The sequence below is a fragment of the Protopterus annectens genome, chromosome 7.part0 (genome assembly GCF_019279795.1).
Source record: "Protopterus annectens isolate FY-2018-M chromosome 7.part0, PAN1.0, whole genome shotgun sequence".
NCBI classification, from domain to species: Eukaryota; Metazoa; Chordata; order Ceratodontiformes; family Protopteridae; genus Protopterus; species Protopterus annectens.
In genome coordinates, this window is record NC_056739.1 from 516,600,490 (window position 1) to 516,618,203 (window position 17,714).

The following is a 17,714-nucleotide window of genomic DNA, read 5'->3' on the forward strand; positions in this document are numbered from 1 at the left end:
TATGAAATTTAATTTAGTTTTTAGTATTATATGAATGTATTTATGAATTGATATTATATGATATATGATTTATAATTTGCATTATGATTTATAATTTGTATTATGAGTTGTTTGAATGTTTATATAGTTTTTATTTTATATAGTTTTTATTTTATAAGTTGTTAAGCATTTAATAGGTATGCATATTTATTTGCATTATATATGCAAGCACTTCTAGTATAAACATCCATTTATGGTTAATGTCACTTTAAGATGGATTTTGGTGCCAAACTAAACTATTTAAATGCTGCTATTTGAAATGAAAACTGTTTGTCTGATGAAGGGTTCGCTGTAACCCGAAAGCGCTTACAAGGAGCTTCTGTTTTATTTCGTACTACAAATAAAGTGTTTTAAAGATATGGTATCGATGTGGATAATTTGAACATTTTCGTTATTTCATTTGGATGTACAACTGCTGCATTTACTGTGACTGCATCCTGTTCTTCAGTTGTTTCAGTCGAGCGATATCTGGATATATATTTTACTGAATTCTACAAGTGGAGGTGACTTTTAATAACGGTTTTTGCCATATTAATGCTGTTATATTTTGATACAAAATATCGTTTTTGCTGTGGTGGTGCCTGGAAGTTTTTGCTACACTTAGAAGTGACTTTTAATAACGGTTTTTGCTGTACTAGTGCTGTTATATCTTGATACAAAGTATCGTTTTTGCTGTGGTGGTGCCTGGAAGTTTTTGCTACGCTTAGAAGTGACTTTTAATAATGGTTTTTGCCGTATTAATGCTGCTATATTTTGATACAAAGTATCGTTTTTGCTGTGGTGGTGCCTGGAAGTTTTTGCTACACTCAGAAGTGACTTTTAATAACGTTTTTGCCGTATTAGTGCTGTTATATCTTGATACTAACTATTGTTATTGCTGTGGTGGTGCCTGAAAGTTTTTGCTACGCTAATTACTTTGTTTTTCTGCTTGGTGCTTTTAATCTGCTGCTGCTTCTTCTTTATCTACTAATCTGAGGATCCAATTTGTTTAAAAGGAAACAAAAAAAGTAAGAAAGGAAGAAGTTCACAACAAATAACAAAGAAGAAAAAGAAACTGATTAATGACTATAAAGGAAAAAGAATACATAGTAAAAAGGACACTGCTTTGTTATGTAACACACAGGTTACGGGGAATGATGATATTTTTCTCTCAGAAAACCTTCAGTCTACAGAAAAAGGCATTATTTTTCCAACAGAGAAGGTAGAAAAAAGAGGCAAGGGGCAGGTGAAAAGGAAGAAATCAAAGTTGAACGTGGAAGGATTGAAGAACATTACTGTAGGAAAAAAAGAAGAGAAAGACAGATGTTGACTACATGGCTCAAGATGTGGATTTACAATAACAGCTGGATGAGAATTTAATACACAATGAAAACAGTGGGATTAATAAGACTAATAGTGATGAAGATCTATCCTTTGCAACAATTGATAGAGCAGATATTACTGTATTAGAAGGTGAAGATTCTTCAGAGCTGGCCAGGAAAGATATTCTTATAACTGGAGATTCAATTATTAGAGGAATTAATACTTATATCTGCAGAGAAGATAATGAATATCGAATAGTGTTATGCTTGCCAGGAGCAAAAATAGAAGATATGAGATAAGCCTTGAAATGCCTTAATGTAAGGAAGTAGAGATCCATTTTTATTCATGTTGGTACAAATGATGTCATCCGCAAGGATTCCCTGACTGTTAGTCGGGAACTGACAGTCCTCTTAGATAGTATAGCTTGTACTGTTGTTAGGACATATTTTTCACAAATCGCCTATAGAAAGGATAGTCAGGTCACTGTGAACGAAAAGATTTTTTGGGTAAATACCTACATGGAGAAAATGTCCTGTTTTAAAAAATGGAAATGTGTCGAACATCCAGGCCTAGTTTTGGGCACATGTGTTCAGACAGGGTGGTGTGCATTTGTAAAGATCAGGGAAGAGAATTTTTGCAGCTGATATTTTGCCATATTTGACAAACACTAGGCAGGATATTTGCCAGGTCGAAATTTTAACAGTTCACAGATAGCAACATTTGATGCATCTCTGATGTTTATTAATGCTAGGAGCATTAATAATACAGTTTTTTTACTGGAAAATTTGTTACATTCTCACAACATTGATGTTGTTATTGTTTGTGAAACATGGGTAAAGAACAATGACTAGAAACCAGTTCTGTCTGGGTAAAAATGTTTTACTGTAACAGACATTCTAACAAAAAATCAGGTGGATGTGTTATGATAGAGATTAAAGATAATTATGACAGCTGTGATTATTACATGTTCAGTGATAACACCAATACTACAGACTATGTAACTGTGACAAAAAGACAACCCTGGAACATATAACAATTGTTGGAGTACACAGAAGTGACAAATAATATTAGCTGGGGATTTAAATTTAACATAAACATACTGGAATAATATAGATTCAACAACATCAGTAAGGAAATTATTCACAAAGTATATTTAGGAAAAACAATTGCTTCAGATTGTAAAAAACCTACCAGGGGACAGCACATACTAGACATTGTCTGTGTTCCTAAAGAAATTACTGTTACTTCAAGTCAAATTGTACCATCATTGATGTACAGTGATCATGGGTTTATAAAGGTTAATTTGTTGCTAGATAATTCTACCAAATTGAAATCTAAACCAATGCACAGTAGGTTAATTACAAATTATATGGAAGCAAAACAGTCACTATGTAAAACTAACCGGAGTGAGGTATCCAATGGAAAAACTGCAGATGGAATGTGGAAAGTTTTGAAAGAAAAATTGTTTGAGTGCAAAAAAAAAAAATGTTTAACATCAGGATCTAGGTATACAACATCAGGGGGATATATTTCCATAAGAACAAGATATCTGATTAAGGTGAGAGACAAAACATATAAGAAATGGAAGAGAGGTCAAACTGCAGCTTTGAAAACTGAAATAAACAAACTGGACATACAGATTAAACATAGTGTGAGACAAGATCAAGAAAAATGTGAAAAAAAATATATAAAGATATTGAGCACAGCAGGGAACATTTTTATAGATACATAAGATGTGGAAGGAGTAAAGACACACAAACTGATAAACTGTGTGCAGACTCTAAAATTTATTCTCAGACAGAACAGATTATAAATATATTTACAAAATCTTATGCAAAATAATTTGCTTCCACAAATGGGGTGATAAGTTGTCCTAGTGACATCCAAGTAACCCCAGATACTGAAATCAAATTAGATTATATTGAAAAAGAACTATGAAAACTGGATCCAAACAAAGCACAGAGAGGAGAAGGAATTAGTAACAATGACCTGAAAACACTTCAGAAAGAACTTACGATACCATTATATATATTATTCACTAGGTCATATAAATATGGAGAGATTCCTCAAGATTGGAGACATATGCTTATTAAACCTGTCTTCAAGGGATAGGGGAGTAGGACCAACCCAGAGTCATATAACCCTTAAGTCTACTTTCATGTTGTGGAAAAGTAACAGAGAATGTAATATTGGATAAGTTATTGTCAGAACTGTATAGGTTGGGACTTGCAAACATATAGCAACATGCATATGTTGAAAACAGATCTATTACCACCTATATCATGATGTTCTATAACAATATAATAACAGCTATGAATGGTAAATTGTGCTGTGATGTAATTTATACAGATTTAACTTCAGCATTTGACAGGGTCATACACAAAACACCGATCAATAAATTAGTACAACTAGGTATTGATGTACTCTTGATAAGATGGATAGCTACATGGCTTACAAATAGGACATGGGAAGTATCATACAGCAACTGGACAGATGAAATCCTTGGTTACAGTCAGGGTGTCACACAGGGCTCTGTCCTAGGCCTTTACTTGTTTAGTTTGTATCTTTCAGACCTAAATTTTTCATATGAGATGTTCTACAGTCTATATACAGACAACCTGAAATTGGGTAAACTGATTACATGTGTTACAGATAAGGTATGTCTGCAAAATAACTTGACTAAATTGATCATTTGGGCACAGGAGTATAATATGCTGATAAATACATCAAAAACTAAGCATATGAGATTTGGGAGACATAAATTGAAAGTTGAATATTTAATACAGCAGATAGTGATTGAAACTATAAACTCATTTAAGAACATGAGTTTATGGTATATTCATCTATGAGGTTTTCTAATCATATTAACCAATTGGTTAATGATAGTTATAGAACTATAGGTTGTATAAAAAGATTTATAGTCTAGGAAATCAAAAATGATGAAGTCATGTTTTGTTAGTTACATTAGACCCAAACCTGAGTATGGAATAACAATATGGGAACCCTATAAGAAAGCAAGCATGAATAAACTGAAAAGAGTACAGCAGAAATATACCAAGAGCATCCATGGATGTGAAAATTTAAGTTATTATTAAAGACTAAAATATCTGCACTTGCACAGTACTTTTTAAAGATATCTAAGATGAGATCTTATTCAAGTATATAGGGCATTTAGAGACAACTACCTCTGGGAGTGTTTGTGGTTTTCAAAAAGTACTAGAGAATCATTAGACAACCTATGGGAAAGATTCTATAGGAATGAGAAGTGTACTAATTGGGTCTCTGACAGAGTAGCTGATGCATGGAACAGACTACCAAATTACATTAAAGCAAGTACTAGTTTAGATATTTTAAGAACAGACAGGATCCTTATTATGAGAACAACTGTTTTGGTATATTGGCAAGTTAGAAGGACATTAATGCCCATGCTTGAAATATTTGTATATATGTACACATCCAAACATCCAGGAACAACCCCCATACACTTGCTCACAGCCACTGAAATGCCAACATACATACATGCATGCTCCGAGCACACACATGCTTGTGCAGACACACACACACACACACACACACACACACACACACACACACACACACACACACACACACACACACACACACAGCTGGCATACCATACCTACTTCCCATAGTACAATCACACACACACATACTCACAAACACACTTGGTACCATATCTACCTCCCATAGTGCAAAATGACAGACACACACACACACACACACACACACACACACACACACACACACACACACACACACACACACACACACACACACACACTTGGCATACCATAGCTACCTTCCATAGGGCATAAACACACACACAGACATATAGGCCCACTAAACTCACCTATAGTGGTATGAGCTGCGACTATTCCCATAGGACTGAAAAGATGGCATTGACCTTTTCCTTCTAGCTCCTAGTAAATAACTTGGCAGAATGATTTTTGGAAATCTGCAGAGTTGATCCCCACTCAGTCTGCAGCATTATCCACTAATGTGGACAGCCACATTTTTATGAGCCTTCCCCATTGAGTAAGCACTTAATGCTTCCACCACCATTATGGGACAGTGGCCTCCGAATCAAAACAGTTTACAGTGATGTCAATACCTTCTAAGATAAAGCTTCTGCATTACAGTATGCCTTTCTGAATCCTGCTCAGTAAGCCTGAGTCTGTGTACTATGCAAGGTATATGTAAATAATAAAAGTTCTCTAGGTTATTTCATATATTAAAATATACTTATTAAAATCTCACAGTAAAGTATGTCTTACTGCAAGCAATTTCCCTGATTTGTCATATGTTATTGTATGTTTTAAAACCAGTTTGCTTTTCTGTTACCATGTAAAACTGTTTTTCAACTTAGATTAAATATTTTATACCATGTAAGTACTGCCAAGTAAAAATATGTTGCTGTAGTACCTTTATGAACAGTTCTTAAATGTGTACCATGCTTGCTTCTACAGCTGTTTTCTTTGAGCATCATTTGAAATATAGCAATGCCCAGCCTGACATATCAGAAAATAAAGATATACAAAATAAATGTATGGATTACACGTCACAATTTACACGGCTTCCACATAGTTAGTTACTAGGCATGCAGTCCAAGAATACATTAAGAAGCTTGACCCAAATTCTTAACTACCCCAAAGCACTGCCTGGTTAAGTGACTTGCTTGCTGAAGGTTATAAGGAGGCAATTAAAGGATGAAGGAACCAAACCCTGCACCACAGGAAGTAGCTTGTTAACTTCTCATAGTCTTAGCATTCTGCCCTAACTGCCAGTTCTTTGTCTATGCCTACATTGATTGTCACACTTTTTGCTACCTTTCATGGTACACACCATGTTACTATTTGCATTTTATTTCTATTGTGATTTTATGCTTCCCTGCCTACCAATTTTAGGCACATTCTTAAAAGAAAAATCTTAAATTTGACCATTTTAAAACTGCTTCATAAGGCTTGTAAGAGTTAGTGAGTGAAAATACTTCTGGTAATGCAGATGTGCTTAATTGACAGAGTTGAACACACACCATGGGGCACATACTTTTATTTACAAACAGGAACATTAATTATCTTTCAACACATACAGCCTTGGAGGTTTACTAGACCCTGGAATGCAATGAAAGAACCTTCATACTATTATACAGAGCAATGTTGACTTTATGTAGCAGTACACTACAGAGGTCTTAGCATGCTGTGTTTGGCACATTTGTGCAAAAGCCAAAAACTGAAAATATTGCTGGCACTGCATATATTATTTTTTACCATTATGTATATATTTTATAAAAAATTGTGCATGTAATCGAGTTCTGTTCTTGTCATTACTACTTTACCTTGCTGTGGCTTCCTAGACATATTTTGCATGATCTGTGTTGTTGTTAAAATGGTTGCCTATGTTTTATTTTGCCATATATACATAAAAATCTAACAGTTTTTGCACCAAAGCAGTGAACAAAGTACTTCTATTTAGGCTAATTAAAACCATGATAAGGTTACACTACTGACATTTTCACAGCTCTGTATTATCACATTTTGAAACGTACAGCCTTTATCCCAGTAACAAACTCAAGGGCTTGGTGATCAAAAGGTCTTGCGCATTAACCACAGAGGAATATATGGAAAGCAAAGATAAAAAAAGAGTGTTCCTTACTGATAATTTACTGCCAAAGTTCAGACGTAGTTCTTGTGGTTATGACAATGTCGAACCTGTTTGCTGGAACTATAGCTTTATTTATATTTCACTAATCAGCCGTCTAAACATGCCCCCTGCAGTCTTCTCAGAATATATACTCACAATACAAGTATGCAAAATTGTTTCAGGATACCTGGAGTACAGGCTTCCTGTCTGAATACTTGTACACCGAAAACTCACCTTGATTACTAGGCCTTTAGTCACCGAGATCAACTAAAAGTGCACTAAATATCTTTTTAGTTTTTAAAAGTCCATTTATGACACTAACAGTAGTTAATGTAATTAAATTAAGCTTGTCTTCTACCTTTAGAAATGAACAGCAAACATATCAAATGCGCCTGAGTTTCCATTCCATTAAATGAATGTACTAAAACAACAACAGCAACAACAACAACTAAAACACCTACAATAAAGTACAAACAGAGTTTTACCAGTTCCCCACTCCCCACTAGTGCTTGTCTAGAAATTAAAAGCTTGAGCCTAGATGTTTCCTGTAGCAGAGCTGGCAACAACATGAGAGCCAAGTCTACAGGAGATGCAGTATACAAGCCTATAACTTAATGTACCAATATTTATCTCATACATTTTTGTCCTATGTATTATTAGTGCAACAAAGAGTTTTTGTTAAAATGAACTGTAGAGTTACTTACATAGAGAGCAAATGTTTAAGTCAGTCCCTTGTGTCTGCCAGCAATAAAGTCAAAATTCTCAGTGTAGTATAGCACTTCCTCGGTAATGACCTGATGTCATTCTGCCATGTCTGAAAGGTGCAAAGTCTTTGTTTCATAAGTTACATACAGTTGCTAACTGAAGACTACAAACTTCCTGTCCTCTTCCATTCTATAGCTTCTCAACCCTAAACAGATATTTCTTCATGCCAGTCATTATCCTCACACAATATGCAGATGAAGCACAGCTATCAGGTTATTGTACACTCAGTAGGACCCAAAATAACCACTTTTGAATGTGTATACTAAGATAGGGGCCCTAACCTTTATCTTTCCTGTCCACACCACAGCCTGCCAATATGACATGCTGAAGATGAAGGTTTCTGCAAAGTATGTACATTTTCAGTTTGCTAGAATTACCGAAATTCCTGTCTTAGATCAGAATGCTATGCAACTAACATTTAGCCAATACGTAAAGTCTCAATGAATTAGCTGACTGCAATATAGGAGATTGTTACGTTACCTGTAAGTTGTAGTCCAGTAATAACATAACGCCAGATGTTCTGAGAGTAAAATGAATAAAGTCTATCTTAGAAGTTGAAGAGTTTATAATATGACATAGCAAGGAAGCTCTCAGATCAGAATATTCAGCACAAGTCTTACAAGTGAAGCAATAACGGCTGTTCATTGGATCTACAAAACAGGAAATTTATTCAAGGCGCACAGTTTTAACTTGTTCTCCCTCTATTGCTTTTAAACACTTACTGCATTCTCTTCTGTGCCTGTACCTTTATGAAACAGCCATGTCACTTGATGACATAGTACATCTAAATATATCTAGCATGAAATACGTTGGCACTTATTTAATTTTCATGACCAGTCTACAGAAATTTCAGGAACCAGAACTACTTTTGCCTTCCTATAAAGTGAATGCCTACATAAATTATACCAGTAAAACTGGTTTTGGCCCAGAACTCAATTCCAAGAGAGGAAGTATACATGTATTTGACTACAACACTTCAAACCATAATGTACAATAAAATAAAATACAATACTTGGTATCGTCTTAAGCAAGACTTCCTGCAGAAAGTGGAAATTTTTAGATTAACCTATTGGTTTGCTACAGCTCCTCCTCCTCTCCAAATTACATGTTGCTGCCACTTTAACTACAATGCTGATATCAAAAAAACTTGACATAAATATTCTTATAAAATCATTAGCTACATCATTAACTGTGCAGCTTCTCCAGAAATAAAATGCATGCTCCAGCTCTGTCGCAGCCCTATCCCCTTGAAGGTCTGTATTGTTTCTCATGTCCTCTTTCAGAATAGTATGACAACTTCATACAGACACTAGTGTCAAGTGGAAAAATCAGTCATTATTTGTAAATCGAAACATTAAACTGTATTAACAGATCATTAGAAGAGCTTATTTCCTCATTCAGACTCTAGTAGCAGGGAAGGTTTTAGCTAATATCTTTACACACTGTTTAGGTCTGAAACATTAAACTGGAGTAAGACAATCATGCATTTTTAAGCTATTTTCTGTTATCCAAACTCTTAAATGTTACATTTACAGCCACATGATTGAACAATACTCTACAGCTTTGTATTTGCTATAGGCAACAAGTTAAGACATGGACAGTGTTATCTTCTATACGGTCTTCTTTTCTATACCGTTTTAGGAAAGTAGGTAGATCATCCTTTTGGAATGATTTGATTCAGCTTGAAGAGGATAAGTAAAATAACCAGTGTTAACCTATGGTCTTTGTGACTGGACCAAAATACCTACCATAGTTCTTAATTATAGCAGTTATGTTTATTTAAATATAATTCTGAACTCAGCAACTGCCCAAGTGTTCACCCGAGGAAACCGGCTGTTAATTTTTGTTCTGTCCACTCATTTACTGTTGTTACAAAGAAAGAAGAACTGAGATACGTTTGTAGACCTTTCAGGATTATTTACTTTCAACATCATTATTTCGTTATTTATTTATTTATTGACTGATTTTTTGGACAGGTGGTCACAGTGGGCTCATCAGAGATGCTTACTTTTAAGGTCAGGCTCTGTTTACTCTGCTTTTGACTCATACAATGGTTAGACAGCATTCATGCTTGTATATCAATGAATAAAAGTAGTGAAACTGAATCTGAGTTGCTAAAAATGCTGTCCTACAGCAAATCAAAGTATTTTTTCCGGGGGGGGGGGGTCAGACTGTAAAAAATTACAATAGTCTGGGTATTAAAAATGACAAATAATGCATACATTCATGATGCTGGGTGAAGAATGTATTGAAAATTCTGATCTGTGCTGGTATTATGTCTGCTAAATTCCAGTTTCTCAAACATGGTAAACCCCCCTGGCCTGACAGTTCCACCCCAAAAAAAGGATAACTGTCCTCTCTTAGCTGTAATATCTTCTTCCCGGCTACATTAGACATAAGGATACCCCTTCTGTCAAAACCACACTAGCATGCAGTGATAATTCAGATGTCAAGAATATGAATGATGGCCTACAAGTGGGTAAAATGTAAATTTCTTAGATATTATGATAAAAGGCTTAAATGAGGGTGTAATAATAAGATTTTTTAGAAAATTTGAGCAGGGTAATTATATTTCAAATGGACAAAGCTGTCATCCTCCCAATACTTTGAAATCTATACCCTTTAGTAAATTTTTGAGAATAAAGAGGTTATGTAGTGATGAAAAAGTGTGTGAACAAGAAATAGAGAAGGCTATTCAGATGTTTGGTAACAGAGAATATGAAGAAGATATATGGAAAGGTATTAAAAAAAGTATTTGAAGGTAAAAAGTTTTTTTTCTCAAAGTAGCAGAGAAGGAATGGTAAAAAAGGGGAGTGTAACTGAAATGCAGGAACAGGTATTTTTGTGACAAAATATAACTTCTTTTCAGAAAGGCTTATTAGTCTTATCAGGTATTATTAGGATGTTTGGGGGAATGTAGGAATTTGAACTTTAGTAGTGATAATCAACCTCAAATTTCATTTAGGAAAGGTAGGAGTGTTAAGATATGGTGGTACATGGGATGTCTAGTTTACCTGAGGTGAAAAGAAATGGAGAATTAGAGTTAAAAGGTACTTTCCCTTATGGGAAATGTACATGTTGTGAATTTATAGTAAATAGCTTACCAGAGATTGATGGAAAAAGGTTTCAAGGGTGGTTTTGATTGTACAACTGAAGGGGTGATATATGGGCTGAGATGTCCATGTAAAAAAATGTTATATAGAGGAAAGCAAAAGAAATTTCTCGACAAGATTAAAAGAACACATTCGAGACATCAAAAAAGGAAAGAAGGAAAGTCCTATAGCCCTTCATTTTCAAAAAAACATCATAATGGTAGTCCACTGGGACTACAAGCTACTACTCTGGAACAGGTGAACAGTGAATATTTAGGTACAGATTATATAAAAAGTTCATAGTTTCATAGGTTCATAGGTTGGTACTAGGCTATCAGCCCTAGGGCCTATACAAGCCTAGCCATAGCAATTGCCTGGATATTTCTTCCCACAATATTTACTTCCCTGGACCCCTGTCTAACAGGGTGACTGACGTGATCCCCGAGGTAAATTTCCTATCTCCCATCCAATCGTCAAGGTTCCTTTTGAAGACAGCCAAGGAGTCGCTCTGCTTGACATGTATGGGCAGTCTATTCCTGAGTATGGGGAGTCTCTGGGTCAGAACCCTATCCCTCCAGCATGTTTTGTTCATTGTGATGACAAGGTTTAGATCCCTAGAGTGTGTGGCTCTGAGGGATTGGGATTTCTTTAAGTGGAGCATGTCCAACAGCTCAGAGTTTGACATGGCCTTGTATGTTAAGCAGAGATTGCCTCTGAGTAGACAATATGCCACAGAGTATAGCTGGAGTTTTTTTAGATGGTCAGCATAGGGCATCTGCTTTAGGCCTGTGATTCTTTTAGTGAGGTATTTCTGTGGCCTTTCCAGCTGTTGCAGATGTCTTGTGAGGTACACACCAAATGAGGCGTTGTACTCTATAATGGTTCTAATGAGGAATGAGTACAGTGGGACAATGACCTCCTTTTTTCTGGATGAAAAGCCCCTAGAGATGAGATGTGTCACATAGAAGGATTCCCTGACTGTTGTGGTGATGTGGTTATCGAAGGTGAGACCACTGTCCACCTGTGTCCCTAAGTCTCTCATCACACTTTTGATGTTTGTGTACTGCCACCTATGTGGTAATTCATGGTTGAGAAAGCAGGAATTAATTTTTATTTTGAAATTTAGCACTTTATCTTCCACAGGTCTTAATAGAGAATGCAATTGGAATTGTTTTTGTAGTAGATTTTTAATTATTTTTTTAATTGATTAATTATATAATTATGAAATTTAAATATGTATTTAAAGGGCATGTAAGTAGAGGGAAGTATACTCTGTAATGGCTTAACAGCCAAAGTGCTAGAGATTTCACTTTATTGCTTTTTTGTTTTAATAAAGTGTATGTTTTATTTGGTTCACCGGCCTTCATATTCTTGTGGTTTTGATTGATTGGTGTGAGTAGTGGTATATATAATTTAGATGTCATTTTAGAGAGACATGTGCATGAGTCTGGCACCCTCCAGAAACACCTACACCCTGATTAATGGCGATCTATTGACAACCTTTCAACAGACTCCTGAGCGTGTGAAAATAAAATACCATGACAACGTTCAGTGAGCATTAGAGGGCACCTCCCAAGGACACCTCCCATACCTACCAAACGTACATTATCTACTCCAAGTTTGCAAAACTGTGGAAAAAAGAGAAAATTCCACTATCACTAAAATATGTTGAATAGTGTTTTTATATTATGTTATGAAAAACATCTACAGCGATAGCAGTAAGTGAACTTAAACAAGTTTGGGAGAGATAATAGATGTCAAAGTATTTGGTAAAAGAATACATATTTTTTTACTAGCATGCTTTCTATATACAGTTATTCACATGTTTTTTATCTGGCTTCCTAGTGTAACACTCTCTCCCAACTAGAGCACCTGATTCATCCAAACTGTATTACCTAATGGATGTGATTGTGATGTGTCCAGAAGAAATGTATCTGACTATGAACTGTTGTGATAGTGCAGGTTTGCATCAAACAGGAACCTATGTCTTTCTTAAAAAACAATTCCTTTAGCACAATATTAAAGCAGTCGGTTGCAATAAAGGTTTTGTTTGAAGAAGATAAAGTCTTTGTTTAATGAGTAGAAGGTTGTGTGAGCAAGACTGCATGTAGTGAAAAGCAGTAATGGATAAATATGCAACTGGTTTGATGTAAGAAGGTAAAGCATTATAATTAACTGACTAGATCAGAAGGAATCATTGGTACTTCCTGAAAAGCTGGCTGCTGTAAGACACTGTACTGAGTTTAGCCATCTTAATTTATACTTCAATGGTTTGACAAAAGGAACTAAATGAAATGTATTTCTTTACTACAGGAAAACATTAAAACATTCTTTACCATAGGAAAAAATAATTAGAAAAAAACAAAGAAAGAAAGAAAGATACACATTTTCATTTCTTCATCTGATTTTAAATTCATTTTAACAGTCTATATCTGCTTTAGCTAAGATCTTTCAACCATTATTAGTAATTCAGGTACATAGTTGATGCATTTTGATGTTCAAGTGGTCTAACTGTTGATAATAAACCCTTGTTTTATTATTATGTACTGAGTGTATGTCATACTAGTTCAGGACTAGTCTTTGCATTAAGGCAGTTGTAGGCTAGTCAGATCAGAGATAAGGGATTAATTGTTTCCCTCCCACTCACCTGCTGTAGTTGTGTTCTTAAATTCAGTGTGCCTATTGTTGCCTGCCCATTGTGATAATGACAATATAATTCCTTCCATCCTCCCAATTTATTGGCTGTTGACATTAAGCTCGTAAGTATAATTTTTGAAAAACTACTTACAATGCTAAAAGCAATTTAATAAAATTGCTTGTTGATTGTACTGATACTGCTTGCACTAATTTTAGTATTAAATTAATAATGTTTTTACTATAATTAGTTTTCTGGTTCTTGCAGTTAGCAGAAAAAGGTTTCTGGGCTAGTTGTTTTGACGGCGCTTTAAATACTCAGTAGCAAGTCCACCCAGACATTATCGTAAATCTGAACTCCAAGCAGTTGCAGTTACTCTTACCTCGAGAGTCAATCCTGTGGGTATCAAGGACCAGCACTTCCCCCACAACTTCTGTAGCCAGTCTGATTTGAGATGGGCATCTTGAGATAGTGTAAAAATTATCTCATGCTATTTTATGATCAACTATTATCAAACAACATAACACAATGTGAAAGAGATGTACATACATTATATTCTTGGAAGCAAAAATCCCACACACACTAAATTCAGACACCAAAGTCATCAGCAGTACATTACACCTCTTAAAGGTCATCACAATACACATAATCCATCATATGCTGAGGATCTAAGGATTAACTTACCTAAACCTCAAAGGCCTCCAAAACATGACAATGGCACAAAGCACATTCATCAAGTTGAGCCTACTTCCTGACACAAAACTAGGAATCCCAAAATCACAGGGGCTCAGCCCTTAAGGCATGCATCGACCCAACCAAACATTTTTGTTATAGGTGATTATATTGTAAGTCATACAGATGTGCCTCTTACAGAGCAAGGAAAGAGTGATGGTTAGTTGCTTGTCTGGTACCAGGACCAGTCAGATCATGTATGCACTCAAGTCTTTGAGAAAAAAGAACCAGTATAACTCTGCCATAGTTCATGCTGGTGACAATGACTTGAGATGCACCTCCCTGGACCCAGAGAAAAACGATGGGAGGGCTCAGACTATGCATCCAAGGCAGACATCAGCCTAGCATTGATAGCATTCTACCTTCTCCAAGGATGACACTGTGATATAAGCAAAAATAATTGACTTTAATAGTTGGCTTAGTTTCTGTTCTGGTATCATTCAAAGGGGGTCCAATATTTGTTAGTCTGGGAGGATATAATCGACAGACCATGCTGCTAGGCCAGGAAAGGCCTGCATCTGTCTGCCCTCCAGTTTTGATTATTGCAAAGACATTATACACTCTCATAGTGCCGTTTTAGGCAATGCCAACCTGATAAACCTACCAACATAATGAAATAAAGCAAAGGAAAATATGAAGGTGTTACTGATCAATACTAGGAGCATAGACAACAAACTCCATTCCCTTTAAGCCCTTCTCACAGTGGAGGACATTGACATCTGTGTAGTGACTGAGATATGGTTTAAAATGGTAGAGAGCAATACAGCTGTGCAGAGCTATAATGCCTTCCACAGGTCAAGGGTGAAGCTAGACATGCTCTTTGTACTCTACTGGGCACTAAGTTTTATGCATTACTTAGAGAAACTATGGCTTGTTTAGGCCATACGATGCCCAGAGCTATCTAAATGAATGCCTCCAGTAAGAGTTTCATAGAATAAAAAAGATATGTCTTTAAAGGTTTTAAAGAGAAAGTGATGCAAACATTTGTTAACTGCTGGGAGGGACTTTCAGTTTTTAACAGACAGGTGGAATGGGGGGCAGCAATACGAGCACATGAGTACAAAATTGTATTTTCTGGCTACACCCTTACCACATGTTTAGACAAGCTACTGTGCAGGTGGGGAAAAAAGTGGAAGTGTCTCAGTCTACATCCAGAATAGAGACACATTAAGGCTTTTAAAGCAGCATGATGCACTAGAGCTTCTTCATGTCCAAATGACCATCACAAAGGTCCCATGTCAGATATTGGCTAGTTACAGAACTCCCTCTATGACACAATAAATCCACAATGCCTATCTACAGGAACTAGAGTCACTCAGTATTAAGCCAAATACCATTTTCCAAGGTAATCTGAGCTATCAAACATTAGGTTCATAAGTTCATAGATAGGTACTAGGCTATTGGCCCTAGGACCTATACAAGCCTAGCCAAAAAGGTACCCTGGCTTTTGCCACCCAAGAAAATTATTTTCCTGTACCCCTGTCAAGCAGAACCACAGAAGTGATCCCCAGGGTGAATTTCCTATTACCCATCCAATCATCAAGATTCTTCTTGAAGAGTGCTAATGAGGAGCTCTGTTTGACATAGATAGGCATTCTGTTCCAGAGTATGGGAAGTCTCTGGGACAGGACTCTATCCCTCCAGCATGTTCTGTTTATTGTGGTGACAAGGTTTAGGTCCCTAGAGTGTGTAGCTCGGAGGGATTGGGATTTCTTTAAGTGGAGCATGTCCAACAGCTCTGGGTTTGACATAGCTTTGTATGTTAGGCAGAGATCGCCTCTGAGTAGGCGATATGCGACGGAGTAAAGCTGGAGTTTTTTGAGTCGGTCTGCGTAAGGCATCTGTATGAGGCCAGTAATCCTCTTTATGAGGTATTTTTGTGACCTTTCCAGCTGTTGTAGATGTCTTGTGAGGTACATACCAAAAGGGGTGTTGTACTCTATAATGGGTCAAATAGTGATGTGTAGAGGGGAACAATGACATCTTTTTTTCTGCATGAGAAACCTTTTGTGATGAGGGGTGCCACATAGAAGAATTTCCTGACCACTGTGGCGATGTGATTGTCAAAGGAGAGACTACTGTCCACCTGTGTCCCAAGGTCTCTTATGACACTTTCGGTGTTAAGTAGACTACCGCCTATGTGGTAGTTCATGGGTACAGAGTTTTTACCAAAGGGGATGACAATGACACTTTTTGGCATTGAGCTTGAGATCATGGCTTTGACACCAGGCATCTGTCTCACTGAGGCCTTTTTGCAGGATGTCCACATCGTTAGGAGTTTCAATTATGGCTCCTAGTTTGCAGTCATCTACAAATTTAGTTAGCCAAAGACCTTCTGTGTTAGCCTGTACTTCAGAGAAGTAGATACCAAACAGAAAAGGACCCAGGACTGAACCCTGTGGTACTCCACTTGTCATTGGTCTGAAGTCTGATTTGGAGTCTACTACTTTCACAGTGTGGGTTCTGTCAGTAAGCCAGTTGGCAACCCATCTTGTGACATAGGGATTTATACCTAGTTTAGTGAGTTTATCTATAATCCAGAGTGGGGGATGGTATTGAACGCCTTGGCGAGATCTGGATAGGCTGTGTGAACCACCTTACCCTCATCTATGGCTTTGGTGACTGCTTCAAAGAAGTCTATCAGGTTTAGAAGACATGATCTGCCTTTTACAAACCCGAACTGTGTGGGGTCCAGAGTTTGGAGATCTCCAATTTCTTTGTTTATGAGTTCCATGATGATACATTCCATGGCCTTGCAGACCAGGCTTGTCAGGCTAATGGGGTGGTAGTCCCCAGGGTCTGTTGTGTCCCCCCCCCTTTGTGGAGTGGAATAACCATTGCAGTGCGCCATTCAATGGGCACAAAGCCTGAGGTGAGGCTACGATTGAGCCTGGTACTTAGGTGGGGTGCCAGTTCATTCTGTAGTTCATCTAGAAGGCAGCCTGGGATGTTGTCAGGTCCCATGGATGCTGTGTTCCTGGCTTTGGAGAGTGAGGTTTTTACCTGTGCAGTCATGATTACAGGAACTTTGCATTCTTCTGGTATGAAGATGAGCCCTTTAGGGGGTGAGAGGGGGGTAAAGTTAGCACTGAACCTATCTGCCAGGATGTTGGCAATATCAGTTGGTTCTGTATATTTAGTGTCATTGTGCTGTAACTCAGAGCAGATCTGAGTGTTGGCATTGAGATTCTTCACATAGTTATAGAATGCTTTGTGGTTGTCTTTAGAATCAGTGGCAATTTTGTTTTCATGACTACCTTTGGTGGATTTTATGAGGGATCTCAGCTTCTTACTGAGGCTGACCAGGGAGGTCCTCCAATGGTGGGATTTTACTCTTTTTTGCAACAGTTTCTTTCTTCTGTTGTAGAGTTTATTTATGGCAGAAGACCACCAGACTGGCTTCCTTTTTTTGGAGGATAGCATCTTGGTTCTGTTAGGGATAGCACAATCCATGCACTCGTGTAAGTGCTTATAAAGTGCATTTGTGT

General features: G+C 36.8%; 1 protein-coding gene across 4 annotated transcripts in view; it reads right to left on the reverse strand.

Moving 5' to 3' along the window:
* Window positions 1-8,485, reverse strand: part of TRAF3IP3 (TRAF3 interacting protein 3) — a 967,079-nt gene extending 958,594 nt beyond the window's left edge. For 2 of the 4 annotated variants that reach the window (XM_044077127.1, XM_044077126.1), the window contains exon 1: window positions 8,248-8,484. The gene's annotated coding sequence lies outside the window, so the exon portion shown is untranslated. Of the gene's footprint in view, window positions 1-8,247 lie in introns of all 4 variants that reach the window. The other 2 variants (XM_044077128.1, XM_044077129.1) reach the window with 2 other exon arrangements.
* Between the last annotated feature and the right edge of the window lie 9,229 nt (window positions 8,486-17,714).